We start from the raw sequence: 16,419 nt of genomic DNA, 5'->3' as shown, positions 1-16,419 counted from the left end.
TAGCACTGGTATTTTGATATGCTAAGAATTATCTGCCCTTTATGTCTAATGAGGTAAGGAAATCTATGTATATCTAATAAGGGTTATCTTTAAAGGGGTATTCCCCCCAAATTATTTTTGCATTAATACGCTGCCCACCCGTAGCTTTCCATCTTTCCAATATAAAGTTATTATGGATTCTGCACAGTTTTGCTGTTATCCAGCTGCATTCACCTCCACGGATTGCAGAGAATCATCAGCTCTCAGTCCACTCCGACACGCTCCCTGCTCCTGGCCCCCACCCTCCGAGACGGCATCACGTGTCCTCCTTCTCTTCAATGGGCCGGGTTAGCGCTTCTAACCCAGCCAATCTGAAGTGAAGAAGGACGGCGGTGGCTGCTGTTAGAGAGGGAGACAGTGATCAGTGAAGCTATCACTGTCTCCTTCTCTAACAGCAGCCACCCCCTTCACCGGTACCGTGTGTGCCCCCAGCCCCAGAGCTCACCCCCTGCCCCTCGCTGGCGGCACCCTGTCACCCTTGTCGCCCGCAGCACCCTGCGCAACCCCCCCCCCCTTACCGCTTACCGGCGCCACCGCGGGTCACTGTCCCTCCATCACCCACGGCTCGATTCACTAACAGCACCCCCTCCCCTCGTCCGTCACTCACTTGCTGTCAGCCGCTCGGCCGCAACGCTTACCGGCGGCCCCGCGGCTCACTGTGCCCCTGTCACCTGCGGCTGGGCTCGCGATGCTGCGCTGTCACTCGCGATTGGCGGCGGCATCCTCCTCCCGTCACCCGCGGCTCACTGTCCCCCCGATTCACCTGCGGCTCCATCACCTCTGTGACCGCGGCCCCGTCAACCACCCCCCACCGGCACCCGCGGCTGACTGTCCCCCCGTCACCCGCGGCTCCGTCACCTCCATGAGCGTGGCCCCGTCAGCCCCCCCACCCGTCTCTTATTGTCAGCCGCGGCCCACTAGCGCCCGCCCGCGGCGCCGTGGCTCATCTCAGCTCTGCTATGCCATCACCATCTCAGCTCTGCCATCACCATCTCAGCTCTGCTATGCCATCACCATCTAAGCTCTGCTATGCCATCACCCAGTGGCGGATTATAATATGGGCGGTTCGGGCGGCCGCCCGGGGCCCGGGGCTCCGGGGGGGCCCATACCGCCCGCCAGTGGCGTCGCTAGGCATGAATATTCGGGGCACAAGCCCCGAATATTCATGCCTAGCCCCGAAAGTATCTTCCACCCGCCCCGCGGCTCGCCAGCGCTCAAAAAACAGCAGCCGCGGCCCCTAATAGTCATCCGCGGCCTGCTCGCATTGCCAGCTCCCAGGTACCGCCGCGGCGCACGCATCCAATGAACAAGTGCGGGATGACGTCATTGCATGCGTACGCCGCGGCCGGCCGCAGCGGCGCCCAGCTCCCGCCCAGCCTCTCTACTGCCTCTGGAGTCCGGGCGATTATCTTCAGCTTCGGGGCCGGCGTGAGCTTCCAGCAGAGAGAGCCTGTATCCCAGGTCGGAAGCTCACAGCTGCAGCCCCGTGATGCCCGAACTCTATTGCTCGGCGATGACGTCACATGTGCGCGCCGCCGCCGAGAGAAGTTCGGGACCGCGGGGCTGCAGCTGTGAGCTTCCGACCTGGGATACAGGCTCTCTCTGCTGGAAGCTCACGCCGGCCCCGAAGCTGCGCCCCAGCGGGCCTGCCCAGCCTGCCTCTGCTCCCCCTGCCCTCCGGCTGCCCTCGTCCGCTCTGTCTCCCCCACCGCCCCCCAGCCTCTCCCCCTGTTTCTCCCATGCCCCCAAGCTTCTCCCCTGCTGCTCCCCCTGCCCCCCAGTCTCTCCCCCTGACCCCCAGCTTCTCCACCTGCCACCCTACTTCCCATGCCCCCAAGCTTCTCCCCTGCTGCTCCCCCTGCCCCCCAGTCTCTCCCCCTGACCCCCAGCTTCTCCACCTGCCACCCTACTTCCCCTGCCCTCCAGCGTCTCCCCCTGCACCCCCAGCCTCTCCCCCTGCACCCCCAGCTTCTCCCCTACTTCCCCTGCCCTCCAGCGTCTCCCCCTGCACCCCCAGCTTCTCCCCTACCCCCCTACTTCCCCTGCCCTCCAGCGTCTCCCCCTGCACCCCCAGCTTCTCCCCTACCCCCCTACTTCCCCTGCCCTCCAGCGTCTCCCCCTGCACCCCCAGCCTCTCCCCCTGCACCCCCAGCTTCTCCCCTACTTCCCCTGCCCTCCAGCGTCTCCCCCTGCACCCCCAGCTTCTCCCCTACCCCCCTACTTCCCCTGCCCTCCAGCTTCTCCCCCTGCACCCCCAGCTTCTCCCTTACCCCCCTACTTCCCCTGCCCTCCAGCGTCTCCCCCTGCACCCCCAGCCTCTCCCCCTGCACCCCCAGCTTCTCCCCCTGCACCCCCAGCTTCTCCCCTACCCCCCTACTTCCCCTGCCCTCCAGCGTCTCCCCCCTGCACCCCCAGCTTCTCCCCCTGCACCCCCAGCTTCTCCCCTGCCCTCCAGCATCTCCCCCTGCACCCCCAGCTTTTCCCCTGATGCTCCCCCTGCCCCCCAACTTCTCCCCCTGCCCCCCAGCTTCTCCCCCTGCCACCCTACTTCTCCTGCCTCCAGCTTCTCCCCTGCTGCTCCCCCTGCCCCCCAGCTTCACCCCTGACCCCCTGCTGCTCCCCTTGCTACCCTGCACCCCCCAGCCTCTCCCCCTGCACCCCCCAGCCTCTCCCCCTGCACCCGCCAGCTTCTCCCCCTGCCCCCCCCAGCTTCTCCACTGCCCTCCAGCATCTCCCCCTGCACCCCCAGCTTCTCCCCTGATGCTCCCCCTGCCCCCCAGCGTCTCTACCTGCTGCTCCCCCTGCCATCCAGCCCCTGCCCCCCAGCTTCTCCCCTGCCCCCCAGCTTCACCCCTGACCCCCTGCTGCTCCCCTTGCTACCCTGCACCCCCCAGCCTCTCCCCCTGCACCCCCCAGCCTCTCCCCCTGCACCCCCCATCCTCTCCCCCTGCACCCCCCAGCTTCTCCTCCTGCACGGAGAAGTCTTCATGATGCTGCGCCAGATGGAGATGAAAGCAAAAAGTGAGCAACGGCAATTTAAGAAGACGACACCTGTGAGTCATTAGTAACTGCACTGTAATCACTTCTATAGTGTGCAGAGCCTGTGTACCATTGGGGTCTCAATGGGTCAGTGTATTGTTTGCGGTAGTGTACTGACACAGCCCTGCGGTCACTACAGTACACTAGCGCAAACTTTTAAACTAGAACCCAACTACAACAGCTGCAGGCACTACAACTCCCAGCATATCCTAAGGGCTGCAGACTGTCAGTACATGCTAGGAGTTGTAGTGCCTGCAGCTGTTGTACTTGGGTCCTAGGTGCATCATACATACAATAAAAGTTAATAGTTTACTATAAAGAAATTAGTGTATTTTTTTTCTAGTTGCGGTCGGTTGTGTACGAAGCGGAAGGAGGGGGGCCAAGGTAGGGCGGACAGCCCGGGGCCCAGGGTACATTTAATCCGCCACTGCCATCACCATCTCAGCTCTGCTATGCCATCACCATCTCAGCTCTGCTATGCCATCACCATCTCAGCTCTGCTATGCCATCACCATCTCAGCTCTGCTACGCCATCACCATCATCTCAGCTCTGCTACTTCATCATCAGACATAAGCATTGCATGATGGGAAATGTAGTTTCCTATCTTGATTATAGACCATGTTTTTAGAAGAACTTGTAACTCAGGAACGGCAGCAGCTAGAAAGATGGGAGACGGCTCAAAATACTCGGGGAGACTTGGTGAGTAAGAATAGCTAGGTTTGGGGGCATTACTTTTTTTGCTTTTGGGGGGAATACCCCTTTAAGTGACCATTTTATTTATCTGTGTAAGAATTCATAGACCATGCCAACATATTACACAAGTTTTATCAATGTTTCAGGTAGGAGTGCCCCTCCTCGGCCCAGGAGAGTGAGCACAGAAAAGGTTTGCAGGACAATTATGGATGATATGCATAAAGGAAGGGCACAGAGTGGCGGGCACAGGAGCTGACAGGGAAAAGTGCAGGAGTTGCTAGGTGAGTCACTTACCAATGGACGTGGCCTATAAGAAGAGGTGGTGAAGAGGTGGAGCTTCAGTTCCCGCCGGACCAGATTCAGTCCTCCTGCCTGTCCTTATTACAGGTTATTTGGAGTCTGGGTGCTGGCTTTTTGTCTCCTTTTTTGTCTTGCAGGGCACTTTAATGTGGAGTTACTCTGAGGGGGACCCGTAAGGGGGATGGTACTCCCCCACTTCTTTATTCGTATTTGTGGAAGTACGGTGGTGCAGGGCGGTGTGGCTGGAGGATAGTTTGTTAGTTACTGGTGCTGCTGGATGGTGCTCTGCCAGACCTCCCTATACCTGATTTGTATTATTGTTATTTATTCTTATTTATGTTATTTAATTTGTTAATTTAAAGCACTTTAACCCCCTCCCGTTGCTGCACTGTAAATTTACGTCGCTGCAGCCTATGCCTGGTGCTGCAGCAACGTAAATTTACTGCAGAGGATGACACAGGCGTAGGAGCTACGCCTGTGTCATCCGCGGCGGGTCACGGCTAACAGTGATAGCCGGGGACCCGCCGCAACTCTCAGCTCCGGAGCCGCGAGAGTTAACCCTATAGATACTGCGGTCAGCAAGACCGCATTATCTATAGGGCTCTGGAGAGACAATTCTCCCTCTGGCTTCGGGTTTCTATCCACGGAGGCTGGCAGGGGGAGGGAGGGAGCGCAGAACGAGCACCGGGTTCGCGCCTGTCAGCTCTTCCACCTCCCCTCTCTCCCCTGCAGCTGATACAAGATTGTAACAGTGGCAGGGGACATCGGAGAGGCGGCAGAGCTAGGGGACATCAGCTTATGGGATCTTTATGATCCCATAAGCTGATGTAAAATCACCACCTGGACATTAAGGCATCAATGATCCCAGGTCGTGAAAGGGTTAACAAGAAGGCTGTTATGGCCAATTTTCCTATGCTACTAGTGTCCTCAGAGTTTTTGGGGGAAGGGGTGGTTGGCGAGGGGTAGAAAGTAAAAGCGGGTTTAATAAGTGGTTAAGGTAGCCGGAAGAAACTCAGCAATACCTTAAGTCATGAAACAAAGGGCCCTATTCCACGTCACGATTATCTTTCGCATAATCGTTAACGATAAACGATCCAAACGACCTCTATTACGAAAGACCTGAAATCGTTCACCCATTTACATGGAAAGATAATCGTTACTTATGATCGTTCTTGCGGTCGTCTTGTCATCGCTATTGCATTTGTCACTACTGCGAATGACCAAACGACTTCTTATTCAATGCGAACGATTTGCGAACGAGCAACGATAAAAATAGGTCCAGGTCTTATTAAAAGATCAACGATTTCTCGTTCAGTCATTAGTTGTTAACTGCTATTCAACCGAACGATTATCGTTTAGATTCGAACGATTTAACGATAATCTAAACGATAATCGTCCGGTGGAATAGGGCCCAAAGGCTGGGAGAAGAGGCTTTTAGAAACGCACTTGGCAGATTGTAAGAGGGTCCTTACAAAGTGCCGACTCAAAACAATGCTTTGTCTGCGTAATGCAGGGCACGGCAGGTCCTCCGGTGAGAGAGTTGTTCTCTGTAACGAGTCTTTTACTCCTTAATGAGAGTCCTGGTCAATGTCCTCTACTGGAAGAAAAGAACAGAATGAGATTTTAAAGTGAGGAACGTGACTTTATTTAAGCTTTTAAATGAATATAATGACTTAAATGCAGTAAAGGACTAAATCCCAGTGACATCCTTGATGTGCGCTCTAGCTGCAAAATATCAACACAACAACACACCTGTACTATGGCTCAGTAAATGAACAGCCCCCTATATTAGTCTCAGTAATGCTGCATTTACACGTAGCGATTATCGTGCGAATTTGCGCGATAACGATCGAATTCGAACGATAATCGTACGTGTAAACGCAGCGAACAATCAAACGACGAATGAGAAATCGTTCATTTTGATCTTTCAACATGTTATCAAATCGTCGTTCGCAAAACATTCGCCGATCGTTCCGTGTAAACAGTCGTTGAGCGATAGTCCGGCCGGCTGCCGCCCGCAGCCCCGCCCGCCGCCCGGCCCACTGCTCGCAGCCCGGCCCCCCGCTCATCCGCAGCCCCCTGCGCCGGCTCGATCACCACCCCCGCCGCCGGCGCTCTGATCGCCACCCCTACTCTGATCGCCACCCCTGCCGCTCCGATCATCCCCCCCCGCCGCCGCTCTGATCGCCGCCGCCACCGCTCCGAGCCTCTACATGCTTCCCATAGCGTTTGGCCCAGCTCCCTGTTGTTCCTGACCTCAGTCCTTGTTCCTAGTCCCTGTCCACTGTCCCAGTCCCTGGTCCCTGTCCGCTGCTTTACCATTGTTCCTGAGCTCAGCCTGCCACCTGCGGTTACGCCTACAGACCTCTGCCTGCATTACCATCTGCCTACTGCTCCTGCCACGCCTCGCCTGCTGTCACTAGCAACCAAGCCAGGGGTAGCGACCTGGGGGTCGCCTCACGCGGCAAGTCCATCCCGCCTTGCGGCGGGCTCTGGTGAAAACTAGCAGCCCCTTAGACTCCGCTCCCTGGTGCGGTTACCACCATCGCTAGTGACAGTTCAGTGGATCCACGACTCCAGGCATTACAACAGCTCTGTGATTCTCACTTCCTGATTGGTCTATGCTGAACACAAACCACTTCCCCATTGCTGTCATGTGACCACACAGGCCTCTGACAGCAGCCCTGCTTCTCTCTTCTAGCCTGTTGTACTACGCTACTGCATTATGGGGATCTGCATCTCCATCCTGTATCTACAAACTGCTGCTGTGTTTTCAGGTTTATGCACTTACTATACATTATACACAACATGCTGATTGCTATACTGTACAGTAACTTATAATATCACATATTTAGCTGTTTCTGAATGTTTGTTTCATTTGATTTTAATGTTGTTCAGAATATAAAATCATTATTTTTTGGGGTGTGGAGCCAATTCTCAGCATTTCAATGATTTCCTATGGGAAAATTTGCTTTGGTTTAAGAGTGATTTGGATTAGAAGCAGGGTCCCGAAACGAGAAATTATGCTCAAATCTAAGGTACCACTATATATAAGAGAGCTGCACTGTTAGGTGTTGTGGGTGCCGGCAAGTAGGAGATTCTGACTTGTTATCCAGACAAATGTTACACAGAGATCTTGTAGCTCTTGTAGTAGTGTTTATTGTTCAATAGTTAAAGTGTAACAGTCATGTATTTTTTATTTTTTTTGCACAAGTCTATAGTACAAGCGATTTTAATAAACTCTGTAACAACCGGCTTTATTACCCAACAAAGTCTCTTTCTGTACTCAAGAAGCAGTTACCCAGCCCCCCCCCCCCTCCCACTTCCTATCTGTTCATTATTGGGCAAATCTGTCTTCATTAAAGAGAAGCCAGTGAAGACTGTTACTGCTGTGTCCATTATATCCTATGGAAGGGGAAGGGGCCAAGGGAGTTGAGTGAGAATGAAGAAGAGACATGAAGGTAAGCTCTTTGTAGACTGTCTGGGCATCTAAAACACTGGATTCAGGGGTCAGAAAGGTCAGGGCTTATATAGGAACTTGCTATGAGAAGATTGGAGGATGTTGTGCTGTACAGGACTGCTCCTTGCTCACTCACTCCTCTCAGCCCCTCCCCTCTCCATAGAGCATAATGGACACAGAAATCCTGCTGTGAGGGGGAGGTAAAATGTTTTTTTGAGTACAGAAGGAAACTCTTTTGCTAAATAAAACCTATTACAGAGTTTCTTAATATCGCTTGTACTATTGGTATTTATTGCTTTCTGAAAAAGCACACTAAAATGACAGTTACGCTTTAAAGCGATTCTGTACCAACAATCTGACCCCCACCAAACCGCTTTGTACCTTTGGATAGCTGCTTTTAACCCCTAGACGACCAAGGACGTACCTATACACCCTGGAAGTCTGTGCCCAGATGACCCTGGGTGTACATCCTGAGCTATGAGACGCGCTTTGGAGCGGAGCGCGCTTCATAGGAGGTGGGGGCCGGTTGCAGTGAGCAGCCCAGCCCTCACTGTTAATGACAGGCTGCAGCGATTACCCTGCAGCGTGTCATTAACTCCTTAAACGCTGCGGCGCGACCGCGATGTTTAAGTGACAGGGGCAGTCCCCTGTCACTTACCGATCAGGACCCCCGCAGTGTGACAGCAGGGGTCCCGATTGCTGTATCGGACCACCGGAGGTCTCTTACCTGCCTTTGTGCGGTTCGATCGGCTTTCTGCTCATTGAGTCTGCCACAGGCAGGCTCAATGAGCAGAACGCCTATTACACTGATCAATGCTATGCCTATGGCATAGCATTGTACAGTGTATGTAATGTAATAACTGTATGTAAAAGTCTCCCAGGGGGACTTAAAATGTGTATAGAAAAAAAAAGTAAAAAAGTTTTTATAAATACCCCAAAGCCCCTCTCCCAGTAAAAGTTAAAATCACCCCCCTTTCCCATTATATAAATAAAACATATAAAAAAAAGTAAATAAACATATTATATACTGTAGCGTAATTGTCAGATCTATTAAAATATAACAATCATCATAAATGGCGAACGGCGTAAACGAAAAGAGTAAAAAAAAAGCGCCAGGATTACCGTTTTTTTTTTTTTTTTGTTACATTATATATATAAAAAAATGTATTAAAAAGTGATCAAAACGTCCGAACTACACAAATATGGTTTAAATAAAAACTAGAGATCATGGCGGAAAAAATGTCACCCCATACAGCCCTGTAGGTGAAAAAATTAAACTGTTATAAATGTCACAATAGGCCCCTTTTATTAATAATTAATTGCATAAAAAAAGGATTTCATAAAAAATAAAAAAAAACATTAGAAAATCTTTGTAAGGGTACGAACACACACACCGTATATGCAGCAGATCTGCAGCAGATTTGATGTTGAAGACTTGATGCTGTGTTCAGTTATTTAGATCTAATCTGCTGCGTATCTGCTGTGTATTTGCTGCGTATCGCAGCAGTAAATACGCTGCGTATACGGTGTGTGTGTTTGTACCCTAAGGCTATGTTCACACACCGTGAACAACCGGCCGTTCCGTGACCCGGCCGGTCTCTACCCGTATCATCACGGCCGGTACTTTAAGTACCGGCCTCATGATCTATCCAGCTGCAGAGCTCTGATGCGGGTGCATCAGCGCGCGCCCGCATTAGAGCTTCCCCCTTCACATTATGGCGCTCGCTTCATAGTGTGAGCTGACAGGCTTTCCTACGGCCGCAATTCATTGAATTGCGGCCGCAGAAAACGGACATGTCAGTTATTTGCGGGGCAGCACAGGATCCCGGCCGGAGCGTATACGATGTGTATACGCTCCGGCCAGGATCCCATTGAAACTAAGGCATTATTCCACCCTGCAAAAACTACGCCCGTTGTTGCCATCGGAAACAACGGCTGTAGTTTTATGTAATGTGAACATAGCCTAAACCTGCATGTGGTTGTGTTCGGACTGACCTATAGAATAATGCTATCATGTCGCTTTTACCATATAGTACATTACGTAGACACAGGAACCCCCCAAACGTTACCATATTGCATTCTTTTTACCGATTTCACCAATTTATATTTTCATAAATAATAATTTTGAGGTTTTATCATACAAGTTATGGTAGAATGAAAGACTCTATTACAAAGTAAACTATTCCCGTAAAAAAACAAGCCCTTACATAGCCCTGTAGATAGAAAACTGAAAGTGCTAGAGCTCTTAGAAGAGTAGGAGGAAAAAACTGGGTCATTTTGGGCTTGGTCCTCAAATGGTTAATCCAAGATCTTTACTGGGGTCCGTTCAGCTGGTGATGCAGTTATTGTCAATAACTTTTAAACTTGCAAACCTATGTCAAATTGGCGTGGCCTAGAGTGTCTATGCCCTAGGCTTGCACCTCCTCTCCGTCCCTCCTCCCCACCCTCTTCATCATTACGAATGCCCCAAGAAGAATTTCTCCTATTCATCACCTGTATGAACATTGCACATGATCTGGATCGTTAAGGCACCTGTGCAGTATTCAGGTGAGGAGGAAAAATCCTGCCTGGGGGCATTCCTAGTGATGAGGAGGGCAGGGAGGCGTTGCAAGCCTAGGGCGGACACACACTGTAGACCACACCAATTTTACACAGTGCTGCAAGTTTAAAAGTTGTTTTTTGGACAATAACTGCATCACCTGTCGAACGGACCCCAGGACAGATCTTGGATTGAAAGTAGCTATCCCAAGGTACAAGTGGTTTGGGGGGGGGGGGGGGTCAGATTGTGGGTACAGAGTTACTTTAAGTATACAATCGACATTTCGACGTCTCAGTTGATGTCTTTTTCAAGCCTTTTCGTAAATTTCTTTTAGCACCAGACTTCTCCTTTCTTGAGTGTCTGGTACAGGAACTAACTAACATGCAGCTTTCATGGGCTGTAGTCACTTATATGTCACTACGTCTTCTTGTAGGTCAGTGAAGAGGCTGTCATCCTATTATTTCTCTTGCTGTGCAGAGGTTTGCTTGACATTTGTCCTAAAGACCCTTTTACACATGTCATCAGCCCATGTAAAGGTGTCAGCGATCAGCCAAGGAGGGGGAAGATGCCTGCTCCTCGGCTTATCGCATCTTTTGTGCGGGCAGTAAGATTTATTGTTATTGGCCACACATCTCCCTGTATAAAGGGACACAGAGGATGCATGGCTGAGAGCAATACACTTGAATAGTTGCACAAACAATACAGTGATCGTTGGAGTGACCCGCATGCGCAATTAATTGTGCCTTTGAAAGGCATTGCAAACGAGTGCCACACTGCATCCTTGCACGACCCCATATCAGGCCATTTAAAAGTTATCTGAAGTGGGAATGGTGATATGTGAGGTAAATATTCTGAATGTTGTTGCTTGAAGGTCATTTTCTGGTCTAGGAATCTCAGCCCCACCACATATTACATGAAGTCAAGATGTATTACAGGATGTGAACAAGACGCACATTCAGGCTGACTGTAGGCAGTGAGTAAGTGCCAGGCTTAGCACGAGGGTAGTTAAGGAGATTATCAAAACAACATCTTTTCCAGATTAGGAGTCTGTGTACATGGGGCTGATATTTATTTCCATTCTATTTTCTGCCTTATTTGATGCATTATTATATTAGTTGTCTACTTTAGGTACATTAGAAAGCAACTTCAATAAGAAATACCCCTTTTCTATCAACTTTGATGCACGTTTGGAATGCCTGTCTTCCATGTCTTCCTGGATTCACTAGGGCTGCATCTAACTTCTTCAGCCACTAATATTCAAATGGCAAATGATCAGACTCAAGCAAGCTCGAAGTACGCTCATGCCTAGTAGATACCAATGTTACACAGTCTCTGTACACCATATACGTGATTACAGTACAGTTACATCCAGTGACTCACAAGTGGTGTATTCAAAAAGACTTATCCTGGTCACAACTCATCTCTGTGGAATCTGACAATTATTTTTGTCTCCTCAATTTAGCTCCATCCTCTCCTCTACACAAACTTCCCATCTGTACTTCCCCACACACAGTAACAGTTTCCACTTTGTGTGTCCATGTAGTATTTGGGCCTAATTTGGCCCTTTAATAATAGTGTAATGGCCCAGAAAGGTATTTATTGTCAGGCGTCTGGAGATGCATTGTTGCTATTGGCAACCTTAGACAGTTTGTATTGGGACCTATGTATTTGCTGCTTTTTCCTAACTCTCTTATGGAGATAGTGTTTTCTGTCATATATTTATTCAATATGTTGTTATGTATTAATCGCTAATAATGCAAGTGTTGAGCTTGATCAGTGCTCCTCCCCTGCAACCTCTCACACTCTAGTGATTAGCCAGGTGAAAGCTAGCTCCGCCCATCTTCTATCCAGAGGGGTTGTGCGGTCTTGTCAGTTGGTTGTCACATCTAACCTCCCTACGTCACCTTAGTAATCCTGTCAGACTCCATCTTCAACCCCCTAACCTGTTTCCAGTCAGCCATAAGGACTAATATGTGTCTTCAAAGTCTCAACAGGACATCCTCTGTATTTATTAGTGGCTGCTGTCGGATTGGTGAAGTGATAGAGGGTCTCCCATTCACCGTCCACATCTTCCTGGCTTCCAAGTCAGTGTGTCCATGCGTCTTCCTCCTACATGATAGCGAGTGTTGACAGCGTCAAGTCTCTTCAGTAACTCCAAGTACCTATTCACACGTACCTTATAAAGGCTGGAAAACCGCAAAGTCCCTGGAACAGGTCTGTCTACTTGAAACCCTATTTATCCACCAAGTCTAAGCTATAGTAACCAAGGTAACCCTCCCCCTAAAGCTAAGGACTCTGATCAAGCCAACAGTTTGCCATCATCAGATGCCCCTGTATTGGATTGTACATAGTTATCCTTCAAGTAAAGCCTTAATATACTTTCACCGCTATTGTGTGAAGATTTGTATTAAAAATTATATGTCCCTGTGTGTATGCTGAAGAAGACAAGGGCCCCAGCACCCTCGGACCCCACCGTGACAGGAAAGTTTCAGAAGGTGAGCCCTAAGGTTGCACTACACCACCCAGCAATACAACCCCTCAGCATATCACAGCACAACACCAAAGAGACATTATAATAGTTGTTGGGGATTGGCGATAATGGCCTAAATAAATATCACGGTTAATCGTACATGTAGCCGTGGTAACAATAATTCAATGATAATTATGACACACCCCTTTCCTAGCCACACCCACACCAAAATATTATATGGCCCCCTCTCTGCAACCACCATGTTGTACATGGCCCCCTTTGTGTATTCCACATATAGTAAATGGCCCTCTTTGTGCAGCCCTACACAGGGTCTGAGGAAGGCATCTGTAGTGTAAGAAAAGAGCTGAGCGTCGAGACGGAGAGAAGGGAAACCAGCCATTAAAGTGCTCCCATCCGGAACCCAGGACAGCGCTGCGGCAGCACATCACTCAGGGCCCACACAAGAAATATTGAAAATACCATCCTGGCAAAGTTGAGGCCGGTTAACGGATGGCAGAGACCGTATCAGTATTTTAACAGTATATCACCCAGCCCTAAGTTAAGTCCCTCTATGCCCTGATATAGTAAAAATGCCTCCATATGTGCCCTTAAATTGTAGCTAAGACCTCTTTGTGTGCCCATACAGAAGTGAGCCCACCTTTATGGCCTCTTATAGTAGTAATGCTCATCATTGACCTCTAGAGAACTCAGTGCCTCTCTGTACCTCATACAGTAAGTGTAGTAGCAAGGCTTCTTTGTGCCCCCATATAGTAGTTACGCCACCTTCTGTGTACCTATATACTAGCGCAAGACATTCTCTCTGTCTACATATAGTAGTTAGGCCCTACTGTGCCCCTTATAGTATTAAGCCTTATTGTGCCCCCATATAGTAGTTAGGCCTTTTTGTATCCCCATATAGTCATTAGGTCCTGCTGTGCATTCATATAGTAAGGCCTGTTCTGTGAATTAAATATAGTACTTAGGCCTCTCTGTTCAGGTAGGCCCCGCAGTAGGTAGCATCCCATATGTAGCTATCTCCCCAGTAGTCTCCAGGGTAGTTAGGCATCCCTCTTTTAAGTAATCCCACTCCAGTAGGTATAATCCTTAATGTAGGCATCCACTCATCTCATGGAGGCGGAGAGCTGTGGAATGGGGGGGGGGGGGTGGCTTGGACTTGCTCTGTGTGTATGTATCACAATTTACATTTGCATGCAGACGTAAAATGATGGTGAAGTCTATGATTTCCCCAATCTGGTGTAGATTTCAGTAAAAACACATGGCAGCTTCAATGCACCAGGACGTACGTAGGGGTGTTCAACTCTGCATAAATTCAGTGTGCCTGTGTGCTGGCTAAGAATATTTCTTGAGATTCTGGTCTCAATAAAATTTGTATATTTAATGCCTCCTAGTGCCTTCAGGCAGGCAGAATTCCGCAGAAAAATATTACCACCTTGGGATGAAAATTCTTTCTGTGATAAAGAAAATGATTAACAAAGTTCTAATAAGAGACTTACCAATCGCCCCTGAACATGTCTATAGGAGCTAAAAGGAACAACAACCGTAATCCCTGGGTGAGAAAAAGCAAATTGACTCTCCTTTACTATTTTTATAGCAAACTGAGCTGTTCAAATACACTGTTTGGGTTTGGTCCCAGAAGGTAAACAATGACTTTACCAGCAATGTTCGCTTTACATTATGATATGATCGCTACACACTAAAACAGAAGGCTCTTAGGGCTCAGCCACACTAGCGTTTTTCTTTGTTTCTAACGGATCCGTCTATATTAATTAAATGGATGAGCAGTTAGCATCCGTTTGCATCAGTCAGCATCCGTTTTTCTATCCGTTTATTTTTCTTCTTTGATTTCTTGCTGCTTCTGCGCATGCTCAGTGCAAAAACGGATGAAAAAAACGGATGTGAACGGAAATACCTTCCGTTTTAGATCCGTCCTCATTGACTACAATGTAAAAAAAAAACGGAAGTGCACTTTCCGTTTGTGATCCGTTTTTTAAAGCGGAAAGAAAAATACTGCAAACACTATTTTTTCTTCCGTTCAAAAAAACGGATCTTGAACGGATTACATGCAAACGGAGCACAATTAGGGCAAACGGAGCACACTAATATATCATGGGAGTCTATGGGGATTTTAACGGATCCGACAAAGGTAGACGGAATGGTGCTGGATGGTCAAACGCTGATGTGAACGTAGCCTTAGGGGCCGCTGTATACCACGAGGGAAAGATCAATATCCAAATTTCCTTCAATTTCTAGAATGCTCCATTAGAGGATAACTTATATTATGCAGGTTATAGATACCGAGTACAGTATTTTCCCAGATGTGTTCATGAAACCCAGTCAGTGACAGATGTGTAGCATATTCTTTTTCATATATTTAAATTTCAATTTTTTTCCTTCCATATAAGTATTGGTTTTAAGTCATATCTGCAGATGCTATAGCAACTTGACAACCAGTTATAGGATGTGTGTAGCTAATAAAATAGGTTTTAAGGTATTATCTCCAAATGCAGCTGCAACATGAGATCTTACCCTTACATATAGCCAGCATTTGGCAATGACCCACATGTGTGCATTAAAGGGGTATTGCAGTAAAAATTAACTTTTCCCCTATACATAGGATAAGGGAAAAGTAGGAGATTGCGGGATGGGGGGCACACCTCTGTATCCCCCGGCTTCTGTATTCTGAATAAATCTGCGGGTACGGTACGTTACGTGTGGAGTGAAGGGAAGAGCTGGAAGAGCGCTGTACTCTGCTCTTTCTGCCGGCTCCATTGGAATGAATAGAGCCGCGGGTCACGTACAGAAGTTGGGGTCTGATACAGAGATTGGCGGCGGGTACAGAGGTCTAACCCCTCGTAATCTCCTACTTTTCCCCTGTCCTGTAGATAGGGAAAAAGTTTATTTCCTGGAATACCTCTTTAACCATTTATATCAACACAGCTGATTGGATGAGTTCACTATTTGCCCAAGTTTCAAATTGGGACGACTACTTGAATTATTTCCCTGCATGGTCAAGCAATGATTAGTAGTAGAGATGAGCAAACCTCTAGCACACTCAGTTTGTTCAAGCGTGCAGCACTTAACGCTGGATGAAGAAGTTAGATGCAGCTCTAGACTGGGTTCACACTACGTATATTTCAGTCAGTATTGTGGTCCTCATATTGCAACCAAAACCAGGAGTGGATTGAATACACAGAAAGGCTCTGTTCACACAATGTTGAAATTGAGTGGATGTCCGCCATTTAATGGCAAATATTTGCTGTTATTTTAAAACAACGGCTGTTTTATTGAAATAATGGCCGTTATTTACTCTTATATGGCGGCCATCCACTCAATTTCAACATTGTGTGGAAAGAGCCATTCTGTCCTTTGGCATTTGATTAGCAGTGGCTGCTGAACTTGGATAAAGCCCTAAGGCTATGTGGAAAACATGGATATAGTCATTGGCTGTATCCATGTTTTCCAGACAACCTTAGAGCTTTATCCAAGTTCGGCAGCCCCGGCTAATCAAATACCGAACGTTCGGGTTTGAATCTACTCGAACCCGAACCCGGCTCGCTCATCTCTAGTGGTGATCAATTGAACAATTAAACTACTATGGTCACTTCAAAACTTGCATTTTTATTGTTGTATAGAGTTACATTTGAAGAAATCTTCAATATTGCGCAATAGTTTTCTGGTAGAAGAGTACACCAAAGGGAATGTGGACCGTAGTAATAAGATCTGATCTGTCAGCAACTGTTTGATTCCTCTGCAGCACCTCCAGAGGGGAAATGAAGAATTACACAGTTCCTGATAAAACCAAGTGGCTGTCTGTGGATGTGCTCGGTCCTACAGAGTGAGACCAACTTTTATAACCT

The 16,419-nt window shown here is 48.5% G+C and overlaps 1 protein-coding gene across 1 annotated transcript in view; it reads left to right on the top strand.

The window, feature by feature from the left end:
* Nucleotides 1–16,419, top strand: part of SYT8 (synaptotagmin 8) — a 69,528-nt gene that overhangs the window by 19,067 nt on the left and 34,042 nt on the right. The window lies entirely within an intron of this gene.

The sequence above is a fragment of the Dendropsophus ebraccatus genome, chromosome 4 (assembly GCF_027789765.1).
Source record: "Dendropsophus ebraccatus isolate aDenEbr1 chromosome 4, aDenEbr1.pat, whole genome shotgun sequence".
NCBI lineage: Eukaryota > Metazoa > Chordata > Amphibia > Anura > Hylidae > Dendropsophus > Dendropsophus ebraccatus.
This window is presented reverse-complemented; position numbering and strand designations above follow the sequence as displayed.